The 12,391-nt window shown below is 37.4% G+C and overlaps 1 protein-coding gene across 3 annotated transcripts in view; it reads left to right on the top strand.

The window, feature by feature from the left end:
- Positions 1 to 12,391, top strand: part of LOC123554806 (FUN14 domain-containing protein 1A-like) — a 90,374-nt gene that overhangs the window by 1,710 nt on the left and 76,273 nt on the right. Inside the window, exon 1 of one of the 3 annotated variants that reach the window (XM_053547719.1) lies at positions 8,587 to 8,608. The exons of the other annotated variants lie outside the window; for them this stretch is intronic. The gene's annotated coding sequence lies outside the window, so the exon portion shown is untranslated. Of the gene's footprint in view, positions 1 to 8,586; positions 8,609 to 12,391 lie in introns of those variants that run through there. 3 annotated transcript variants of the gene reach the window in all.

A 12,391-nucleotide genomic window follows, 5' to 3' on the forward strand; every position in this document is an offset into this window, starting at 1 on the left:
CAGGCATACCGCGAGCATAGGTTCCACCACTCTATATTTCCCTTTCAGAAATAGAGTCACTATTAGAACAAAGCTTAAAAACGTGTAATAATGTTGTTTAAAAACAGAATGTTCAAGTATTAAAGATTCAAACAACGACAGTGATTAACTCGCTAATGTTTTCTGCACTTCTTTTGTGTGTAGGAAATTTACTCCTCCCTACATCTCAGAAAGAACCATTTGGACTTTGTCAAAATACTAAGATCAACATCGATCTTTTCATGGTTCGAAAGGCACTCGTTGTGTAGCCAGGCGTCACATTCATCACATCTTGCTCTTAAATGTATCTTATATCTGAATGTAATGCATGATTTCTAAAAAACTAACTTTAGTTTAGTGATTTTGACATATTTGTGTGAGATTTGTGCGACGGATACAGATTGCGTAAAATGTATCGGCTGCTGTATACGTCACGTGAGCGGCACGCGCGGCTATCGCTGCATTTGTTGTAAAGGCATTTCACCACTGGTCGGTGTTGAACATAGCATGATGAAATATTTTTATCAGTGCTTCTGCAGCGAGCATATTTATCGAAATACCGCGAGCATAGGAATACCACGAGCATAGGTTCCACCACTCTACTGGTTTCAGACCAGTTTCCGATAAAAAATGAGGGTTTTCAATATATTTATTTTTAAATACAAATTGTTTACAAAAGTAATCTACAAATCGTTAAACCCTAGTCTTTACTCTTTGCAAGGATGTAAACAATACCGGCCTTATCTGCGCATGCGTCCAAAACAGGGGCTCCGAAAGGGCAGTCTAATTAACGTTAATTGGTTTATCTACAGTACCAGTTTCCGATAAATGGATTTTTAAGCAGCTTTAAAATTGTTTTGACTGAAAATCTTTTATAATTTTGATTTTAAATTATGTAATTAACCATTACTACTTTTCCCATAAATCGTACAGGGTGTGGCTATCTTCCGTTCCGTTACATACGGTACCGTACAGCACCTTACAATCATATTATGCAACACTTCAGACAAGCACCTTTCACATCGTGTATTTGTCTAGCTTGTAAACAGTAGTTTATCTGATTACTGTACCCCACGGTATATGGGACTTTTATATTGATTTTAAGTCCTTAAGCTGTGTTATATAGATTTTAAAAAAGTAATAAAAAAAGATAAAAGTTCAAGTGGAGGCTGGGATTCGAACCCACGACCTCTTACACCTGAAGCGAGCGCTTTACCTTGTAACTAAATACCTATGTGATACTTTAGCAATATAATTTCCTTAATATTTTATCTAATTATAAAGGGAGAGTACCAGTACTGGTTTCCCAGTAGTTTCAGGACCGAAATCACTATTTTTTGACAGTAACATTCAAACAAAACATAGTAGAAACATACATTTTTCACAGAAAAAAGCTAGGTTCTTCGTTAACACCATGCAGAATTCGTATTACTGGCACGTGAGTAGTGTATTACTGGCACGCGAGTAGTCCCTGGACAGAAATCGCATATATTTCGTCCTCAAAAGCTAATGTATACAGTTTGTTTTATATTGTGACGGTCAGACTGTAACGCGGTGGCTGCAAAAGTCAGAAATTAAAAAGCAGCCACTCAGCGACAGTAAGCTTGTCTGCAGTATTACCAGTTTAGGGGTTTTTCTGTGAAATGATGTCACGTTCGCGGGGAATTAGCAAGGCCCGAAAAGGGGTCTGTAGAACGTCAAATTCTAACACGATCCGATTCATTTTCTTATTAAACAAAGAAGACAGAAAACTGTGAATTATAAGACAACAAATCACTGTTCTGACGTCACAGTTATTACGTCATGGCGTCAAACGGCATAGCGGCGCGCTAGAAAAGAAACCGATTGAAAACGGGCAAATATTTAATGAATGTCGTCAAGGATGTACTTAAAAATCATGTTTAATGTGTTAGAATCGAAATAATATATCTCATCCAGTGATTTGCTCTTGAATAAATCATTGTTTGTCGTTCAGATGCGTATTATTATATCACTGGGGCTGCGCCCTCGTGATATAATTCCTTCGCATCTGAACTCCAAACAATGATTTATTTAACTACAAATCACTGGATGAGAAATATTATTTCTTAATTTTAACATGCTCGATGCCCGGACACCATTTTTTCATGAATATATTTATCGGGAACTGCCCATATGAGCTGGAATTATGAAAAAGACAAATGATATTTTATAAGACAACTGTAAAAAGTAAAAAGATCGAACGTTTGCGTCAAATTTATTTGTCCCAGCCACGCGGAAAATTGCGACAACAGAAAATAGAATAATTAAGCTTAAGTCATGGACAATAACTGGCTAATCGAACAAATTATGAAATATTTTGGCATACTAGTATTGTTGTCACAAAGAAAATATGTTTTCTTGTTGAAAGTGTGTGTATCTGCTAGTCGTGAAGTAAAAACATGTAGCCTTAATTTTTAAACCCTCCAGACCGGCCTTTTTTGCGCATGCGCAAAAAAACGGAAGCCCCCGCAAGTGAAAATGTAAACAAGTAACCATGCGGAAGGATTTCTACGATTATTATACTCATATGATTACCTGTGAAAAAATAAACTTTATAAACTTCTCCAAAACAAACGTCTGCATCATTAGGCACAAAAATATGTAGACGAATCGCGAAAACAGAGCGTTGCGGGAACGTGTTAGGGGACTACTGCTGTCCGGGGACTACTCGCGTGCCAGTAAACTTTCGTTCATAACAAAAATGTAGATGAGGCTTCAAACAGGGCAATTAATTCCATAAATATCTCAGTTAGTCAGAGTAGTTTTCCGGACCTTTCATTGTTACAGTTGTAACCTTTCGTTATATATATTCAAAATTAAAACACAATTCTAAGGTGTGATGATGATTTGAAAAGTATATTTCAAGAACTTAACATATATTAGATTTATAATTTGCTCATTACAGTTACGTCTAATTACGTTTGAATGACGTTTGCAACGTCACGCTAAAATGACGTGACTTATTCAGCGGACTGGTAATATTACAAAAAAGAAAATTAAGTAATTAACAACATTTTTAAAAAAAAAAAAGATCAAGACCGGTCTCAAAATTGGTAGTCTAACGCCCTGACCACTCGGGCATGGACACTGCTGCTAAACATTTGATTGATAGACGGTATCATAGGTAAATCCCTGTCTATTTTGGTTCTTATTTTTAATTGATGATTTAATGCCGTAGTATAGTGAATAGGTAGATTTTTTCTGACTTCCATTGTTTTTAGCTCACCTGAGCATGAAATGCTCAAGGTGAGCTTTTGTGATCGCCCTGTGTCCGTCGTCATCAGTCGTCCATCCGTCGCCCATCCGTCGTCCGTCGTCAACAATTTGACTGTTAACACTCTAGAGGTCACAATTTTGGCCCAATCTTAATGAAACTTGGTCAGAATGTTACTCTCAATAAAATCTTGAACGAGTTCGATATTGGGTCATCTGGGGTCAAAAACTAGGTCACCAAGTCAAATCAAAGGAAAAGCTTGTTAACACTCTAGAGGTCACAGTTTTGGCCCAATCTTAATGAAACTTGGTCAGAATGTTACCCTTAGTAAAATCTTGGATGAATTCGATATTGGGTCATCTGGGGTCAATAACTAGGTCACCGGGTCAAATCAAAGGAAAAGCTTGTTAACACTCTAGAGGTCACAGTTTTGGCCCAATCTTAATGAAACTTGGTCAGAATGTTATACTCAATAAAATCTTGGACAAGTTTGATATTGGGTCATCTGGGGTTAAAAACTAGGTCACCAGGTCAAATCAAAGGAAAAACTTGTTAACACTCTAGAGGTCACAATTTTGGCCCAATCTTAATGAAACTTGGTCAGAATGTTACCCTTAATAAAATCTTGGATGATTTCGATATTGGGTCATCTGGGTTCAGAAACTAGGTCACCAGGTCAAATCAAAGGAAAAGCTTGTTAAAAATGTAGAGGCCACATTTATAACTATATCTTCATGAAACTTGGTCAGAATGTTACTCATGATGATCTCAAAGTCCAATTTGAATCTGGGTCATGTAGGGTCAAAAACTAGGTCACCAGGTCAAATCAAAGGAAAAGCTAGTTAACACTCTAGAGGCCACATTTGTGATCATATCTTAATGAAACTTGGTCAGAATGTTGATCTTGATGATCTATAGGTAATGTTCAAATCTGGGTCAGGTGGGGTCAAAAACTAGGTCACCGGGTCAAATCAAAGGAAAAGCTTGTTAACACTCTAGAGGCCACATTTATGACTGTATCTTTATGAAACTTAGTCAGAATGTTAATCTTGATGATCTTTAGGTAAAGTTCGAATCTGGGTCATGTCGGGTCAAAAACTAGGTCACTGGGTCAAATCAATGGAAAAGCTTGTTAACACTCTAGAGGCCACATTTATGACTGTATCTTCATGAAACTTAGTCAGAATGTTAGTCTTGATGATCTTTAGGTCAAGTTCGAATCTGGGTCATATGGGATCAAAAACTAGGTCACCAGGTCAAATCAAAGGAAAGTTAGTTTACACTTTAGACCATATCTTAATGAAACTATCTTGATGATCTTTAGGTCAATAGGTCAGGTGAGCGATACAGGGCCTTTATGGCCCTCTTGTTTATTTATTACTATCGGAATGTTTTTACTGTATCGTCTGTAAATGGAAGCATCAATTGACTGATGTTTACCTTCAAGGGGCCTCAGTTTCTGCGCATGCGCACCCTGTAACTGGAATTCCCCTGCAGTTGACAATCTCTTGTGTAAACATTGCATCGAAGTATTTAAAGTTAAAACAACCGGGATATTCAAATAAGGCCTAAATTAAAATTTTGTTTGTTTGCCACTTCCGCCCGACCCACTAGAAATGCGCCTGTCCAAAAAATTTTTTGACCAAAAAAGTATGATCTTTTTTATCTCGACTATTCATAGAATAGTAGAGCTATTGGACTCGCCCATGCGTCGGCGTCCGCGTCGGCGTCGGCGTCCGCGTCCGCGTCCCGATTTGGTTAAGTTTTGTATGTAAGCTGGTATCTCAGCAACCACATGTGGGAATGGATTGAAACTTCACACACTTATTCACTGTGATAAACTGACTTACATTGCACAGGTCCCATAACTCTATTCTGCTTTTTTACAAAATTATGCCCCTTTTTCAACTTAGAAATTTTTGGTTAAGGTTTTGTATGTAAGCTGGTATCTCAGTAACCACTTGTGGGAATGGATTGAAACTTCACACACTTATTCACTGTGATAAACTGACTTACACTGCACAGGTCCCATAACTCTATTTTGCTTTTTTACAAAATTATGCCCCTTTTTCGACTTAGAAATTTTTGGTTAAGGTTTTGTATGTAAGCTGGTATCTCAGTAACCACTTGTGGGAATGGATTGAAACTTCACACACTTATTCACTGTGATAAACTGACTTACATTGCACAGGTCCATAACTCTATTTTGCTTTTTTACAAAATTATGCCCCTTTTTCGACTTTCGTATTCATTCAGTCGACAAGGCTGTTGAATAGTCGAGCGTTGCTGTCCTCTGACAGCTCTTGTTTAGCTGACCTGTCACGAAGTGACAAGGTGAGCTTTTGTGATCGCGCAGCGTCCGTCGTCCGTCCGTAAACTTTTCCTTGTGACATCTCTAGAGGTCACAGTTTTCATGAGATCTTTATGAAAATGGGTCAGAATGTTCATCTTGGTAAATTCTAGGCCAAGTTCGAAACTGGGTCACGTGCCGTCGAAAACTAGGTCAGTAGGTCTAAAAATAGAAAAACCTTGTGACCTCTCTAGAGGCCATAATTTTCAATGGATCTTCATGAAAATTAGTCAGAATGTTCACCTTGATGATATCTAGGTCAAGTTCGAAACTGGGTCACGTGCCTTGAAAAACTAGGTCAGTAGGTCTAAAAATAGAAAAACCTTGTGACCTCTCTATAGGCCATATATTTCACAAGATCTTCATGAAAGTTGGTCAGAACGTTCACCTTGATGATATCTAGGTCAAGTTCGAAACTGGGTCACATGCCATCAAAAACTAGGTCAGTAGGTCAAATAATAGAAAAACCTTGTGACCTCTCTAAAGGCAATATTTTTCATGGGATCTGTATGAAAGACGGTCTGAATGTTCATCTTGATGATATCTAGGTCAAGTTCGAAACTGGGTCACGTGCGTTCGAAAACTAGGTCAGTAGGTCTAAAAGTAGAAAAACCTTGTGACCTTTCTAGAGGCCATATATTTCACGAGATCTTCATGAAAATTGGTCAGAACGTTCACCTTGATAATATCTAGGTCAAGTTTGAAACTGGGTCACGTGCGGTCAAAAACTAGGTCAGTAGGTCTAAAAATAGAAAAACCTTGTGACCTCTCTAGAGGCCATATTTTTGAATGGATCTCCATAAAAATTGGTCAGAATGTTCATCTTGATGATATCTAGGTCAAGTTTGAAAGTGGGTTACGTGCCCTCAAAAAGTAGGTCAGTAGGTCAAATAATGAAAAAACCTTGTGACCTCTCTAGAGGCCATGTTTTTCATGTAATCTGTATGTAAGTTGGTCTGAATGTTTATCTTGATGATATCTAGGCCAAGTTTGAAACTGGGTCAACTGCGATCAAAAACTAGGTCAGTAGATCATGAAATAGAAAAACCTTGTGACCTCTCTAGAGGCCATACCCTTGAATGGATCTTCATGAAAATTGGTCAGAATGTTCACCTTGATGATATCTAGATCAAGTTTGAAACTGGGTCACATGCCTTAAAAAACTAGGTAAAAAAATAGAAAAACCTTGTGACCTCTCTAGAGACCATATTTTTCAATGGATCTTCATGAAAATTGGTCAGAATTTTATCTTGATAATATCTAGGTCAAGTTCAAAACTGGGTCACATGAGCTCAAAAACTAGGTCACTATGTCAAATAATAGAAAAAACAACATCATACTCAAAACTGGATCATGTGGGAAGAGGTGAGCGATTTAGGACCATCATGGTCCTCTTGTTTTTATTTCTGTCCATTAAATATTCTTTTTGTCATGTATCTTCTTGTTGAATTTGCAGTCTGGATCATGCTTTAAATAGAAATGAGAGCGTCGTTGATTGCGGAAAGAATGATGTCAATCAAGATGTCCCGACGTAATCTAATCGTGCCACCGATTATTTACTGTATCTCGCACACGCGTAGATGTCGATAAAATCTGCGGAGACCGATTAATTCTTCCATTTTTCCCACCATGTATCCAACTGGAACGTGGCGTTTTAATGCACTGACCTAGAACTCATGAATATTCCATGTGTTTCCGTAATTAATTTTCAGTAAATGAATTAAATAACGATAATCATTTAATTTATTAATTGATATCGCATGCGCAGATCCATCTCGTTGTTGTAAGAAGAAGTCCTCTGTATTACCATAACATTTCGTATTTCACGATGGGAAAATTGTCACGCATTAATATCGTGATTTTCGTTCAATTTCATGAAAAACTTCTCTACTACTTAACATTAATATTCTTCTTCATGCCAAAATGCTATAAAAATATTTTATACTTCTTCGTTCATGCATAATAGTTCTGCAAAATCGTTCTACGAAATGTCAACAGTAAAATTTTCGCTAGTAGGACAAGACTTAGTGTTTTATTCAATAAACGGACATTTCAAGAAACTGTCACCTGTACGCGAAAAAAGATACAGGTAATATGGATACAATTACATTACATAGAATTAATATTGATGGTCTGAGCAGAATTCAAACCCATGCTGACGTGCGTAAAAGCTGGAGAGCTTACCACTACGCCAGCATGCCATTGGTAGACAAATTTATATAGACATTTTCGGACAATAATTTCATATACTTGTAATGGCAGTTTTGCATACGCACCAAAAGTGAACAGGGAAAAGAAATAGAATGCATTGCAGCTAACGAGAGTTCCAGAATGAAAACGAAGCTGAAACGAAAACGTGCTTGAATTGAGAACAAATTCTCTGTATGGAGATTACTTTTCCCTAAAACGAGTCGAATTTTTCTTTGCCCATACAAATACAATGTAGTAAAACAATTGTACAGAATCCTTGTGATTCGCATGTTTATAAATCACATGTACCCATTTCATTATCCGGCGGCGACGTAGTGCCTTTGTATCAGTAACATATCATCGTCATCCATAGACACAGGAATTTCTTTCATATATTTGTGAGGGCACTAGCCCATTCCAAAACGTTCTTTTAAAGAAAATATATAAGTCGCTAGGAAACCTCGTATCATAATGATCCCTGACAGTCCTCTATTAAACAGTTTACTTACTGACTGCAGTTTTTACCCTCGTTTTCTTTGCAAAGGTATGGCACGAAATTGCTAGCCCAACATGTATTTAAGCTGTTGCGCACGTGTTTTGTCTGTTTTTCTGCCGAATTGTTTGGTTAGATTGCCAAAATCAAGGATCAATAAGGATATAAATCAGTGCAATGCTAATTCTAAAGATCGCGAAAGTCCTTTTTATTTGAATATTTACACAAAGAAAACATATTTCCATGATCATTGAAAAAACATAAATTGAATTGCAGGGTGAACTCTTCTGTTAGTTTGTCGTCAGATTCAAGAAAATGGTAGGTATGTTATACTTTAACTGTTATCCTGATCATTATGATATCTAGCATTCCATCTTTCATGTATATTCGTATATTTCAGTTTATACATGAAATACCTTAACCGGTCACACAGGTATACGCGTGACAAATGGTTGACCCGATCAAATGGGCATGGGTCAAACATATATTTAGAAGGAGGCTAATAATAACTATGTCCTCGTGTCTAGACAGTTAAAGGTCACGTAGCCGTTATAAAACCCATATACCACGGTATTGTGGCGCGCACTGTTAGGTAGATACTTGTAGAGTATACACGTTATTTTCCAGCCACCAATTTTGCATCAGGGTGTGCTGTATTGAAAGACATTTGGGACTATTTTTACCTATTTTAACTTGTATATACGTAAATACAGAGAGAGGCTAACGCGTGTGATTATTTCTGCACATTTTAGTTAACAATCAATACATTATATAAAGCTGACAGTGTGTTTGTTTATTTTCCATCTCTTCTCGTTTCACATGAGTTCTTGATTACCCACCAAAGACACAACGCGAAGGAACGATATTCTAAACGATCACGTAACACCAGCCGTAGGGTAATAGGTAGCCCTGCAACTTTTTTTTACTTTAAATCACCACTGACAAATTCAGCTGTTTTATGATGTTGTAAAAAAAGATGAGACTTGCGAAATACTTGTTATCGTTTCCGAAGCATATCTGTCTTATTAACTGTTAGTCTTTAAGTACAAATCGAGGGCTTGGCCAAAAACTATTGTATCTTGTTCTTTATTTATATACACTTACAATAGTTATGCACCAAGCCCTCGAAATGTAGTATGTGACCAAAATGATCAGTGTGTTATTTTTGCATCTTAGCATTTTTAAAAGTGTTTGAAAACATGTTTACTAAAACATGTACTGCGTGATATCATTATTCTAAAAACTCGTGACTAATTTTCGATAAATCGTGTTCAAAGAAATGACAAGCCTTGTTTGCGTCGGGACATGCCAATGATACATGTATGTTTTAAAATAAAAATGCCCTTGACTAAACAGGATTTTTCCAAAACCATATTGCTAGATCCATATATATATCGTCTAAGTATACATTTTTGTAAGTAGACTTTTCGAATATTTGGTTGAACGTGGGCGCAAGTTGTAAAGAGCCAGTCTTAACGAATAAAAACACGTAAATATCTGCCCATTTTATACGTCATAATGGATTTCCAAATGGAACGGGAAGCAGACGTTTTTTCAATTATTTTGGTATTGTCCACGAGTTTACAGAAAATTTAGTATTTGCGTTATAAATTTGTATTAAATATTGGACCATCTTATACGCCATAATGGATTTCCAAATGAAACGGGAAGCTGACGTTTCTTCAGTTATTTTGGTGGGAAAACTGCACGTGCCTTCCATGATGGCCGTGTGTTTACAGAAAATTTAGTATAATGCGTTATATACTGACGAGATAAAGAAACGCCTCATTGAAATTTGGCGTTATTTTTAGCCCACCATCATCAGATGGTGGGCTATTAAAATCACTCTGCGTCCGTGGTCCGTCCGTCCGTCATTCCGTCCGTCCGTCAGTCCGTCCGTCCATCCGTCCGTCCGTCCGTTAACAATTTCTCGTTATCGCATCTCCTCAAAAACTACTGGGGGGATTTTGACCAAACTTTGTCAGAATGATGTATTGGTACCCTAGTTGTGTCCCCCTGAAAATCAGACTGGTTCAACAATTTATGAGTGAGTTATGGCCCTTTGTTTATTTCTATAATTTACATAGATTTATATAGGGAAAAACTTTGAAAACCTTCTTGTCCAAAACCACAGAGCCTAGGGCTTTGATATTTGGTATGAAGTATTATCTAGTGGTCCTCTACCAAGATGATTCAAATTATTTCTCTGGGGTCAAATATGGCCCCGCCCTGGGGGTCACATGGTTTATATAGACTTGTATAGAGAAAAACTTTGAAAAACCTCTTGTCCAAAACTACAGGGCCTAGGGCTTTGATATTTTGTATGTGACATCATCTAGTGGTCTTCAGCTAAGATTGTTCAAATTTTACCCCTAGGGTCAAATATGGCCCCACCCTGGGGGTCATATGGTTTACATAGACTTACATAGGAAAAAACTTTGAAAATCTTCTTGTCAAACCACAAAGCCTAGGGCTTTGATACATGTAATGTAGCATCATCTAGTGGTTCTCTACCAAGTTTGTTCAAATTATCCCCCTAGGGTCAAATATGGCCCCGCCCCGGGGGTCACATGGTTCATATAGACTTATATAGGGAAAAGCTTTTAAAATCTTCTTGTCAGTAATTACAACATTCAAATTTGGACATGTATATTTTTGAGTGGCAAGATGAACCTTGACATGAGTTGACCTTGATTTTGACCTAGTGACCTACTTTCACATTTCTGTAGCTACAGCCTTCAAATTTGGACCACTTGCATAGTTTTGTGCACTTGAAAAAACTTTGACCTTGATTTTGACCTAGTGACCTACTTTCACATTTTTGAAGGTACAGGTATCAAATTTGGACCATATGCATAGTTCCGTGTTTCAAAATGAAATTTGACATTGATTTTGACCTAGTGACCTACTTTCACATTTTTGAAGGTACAGTCTTCAAATTTGGACCACATGCATAGTTTTGTGTTCCGAAATGAAATTTGACCTTGATTTTGACCCAGTGACCTACTTTCTCATTTCTCAAGCTACAGCCTTCAAATTTGGACCACATGCATGGTTTTATGTACCGAAACAAACTTTGACCTTTACATTGACCTAGTGACCTACTTTCACATTTTTGAAGGTACAAGCTTCAAATTTGGACCACATGCATAGTTCTGTATTCTGAAATAAAATTTAACCTTGATTTTGACCTAGTGACCTATATTCACATTTCTCAAGCTACAGCCTTCAAATTTGGACCACATGCATAGTTTTGTGTACCGAAATGAACTTTGACCTTAAGATTGACCTAGTGACCTACTTTCACATTTCTGTAGCTACAGGCTTCAAATTTAGACCACATGCATAGGATTGTGTACCAAAACAAACTGACCTTGACATTGACCTAGTGACCTACTTTCACATTTTTGAAGGTACAGGCTTCAGATTTGGACCACATGCATAGATTTGTGTTCTGAAGTGAAATTTGACCCTTGATTTTGACCTAGTGACCTACTTACACATTTCTGTAGCTACAGGCTTCAAATTTGGACCACTTGCATAGTTTTGTGTACCAAATTAAACTTTGACCTTAAGATTGATCTAGTGACCTACTTTCACATTTCTCAAGCTACAGCTTTCGAATTTGGACCACATGCACAGTGTTGTGTACGGAAATGAAATTTGACCTTGAGCTAGTCAGTAAGTCTTGAAATTTGATCTCTTGTTTTCCTAACGCTTTTAATTGTTGTGAAATGTAGTAAATCTACATGTACTCTGACCGACAAACACAGTGAACAAAAACTCGCGCGATTTCATTCAGCCATTTGTTCACTTCATGTACCTGGTTATGATTTCCTCGTGCAGTCCGTGCATGTAAACCATGTGGTTTGATTGAACGATTTTTGCACATGTACATGTGTAATACGACACACAACCATATTTTCAGCTATTCTCTGAAAAAAACATTAGTTTTCGTAATGCCGAGGCTGAATTCTGAATAGAGGGCTCAGGTTTTGGCTATGCTTGAATGTGGGCGAACGCAGGAACAAGTTGCTAGACGTTTTAACGTCTCTCATTCGACAATTGTGCGTCTTATTCGACGTGTTAGAGACACCGGAACGTC

The sequence above is a fragment of the Mercenaria mercenaria genome, chromosome 7, assembly GCF_021730395.1.
Source record: "Mercenaria mercenaria strain notata chromosome 7, MADL_Memer_1, whole genome shotgun sequence".
Classification (NCBI taxonomy): domain Eukaryota; kingdom Metazoa; phylum Mollusca; class Bivalvia; order Venerida; family Veneridae; genus Mercenaria; species Mercenaria mercenaria.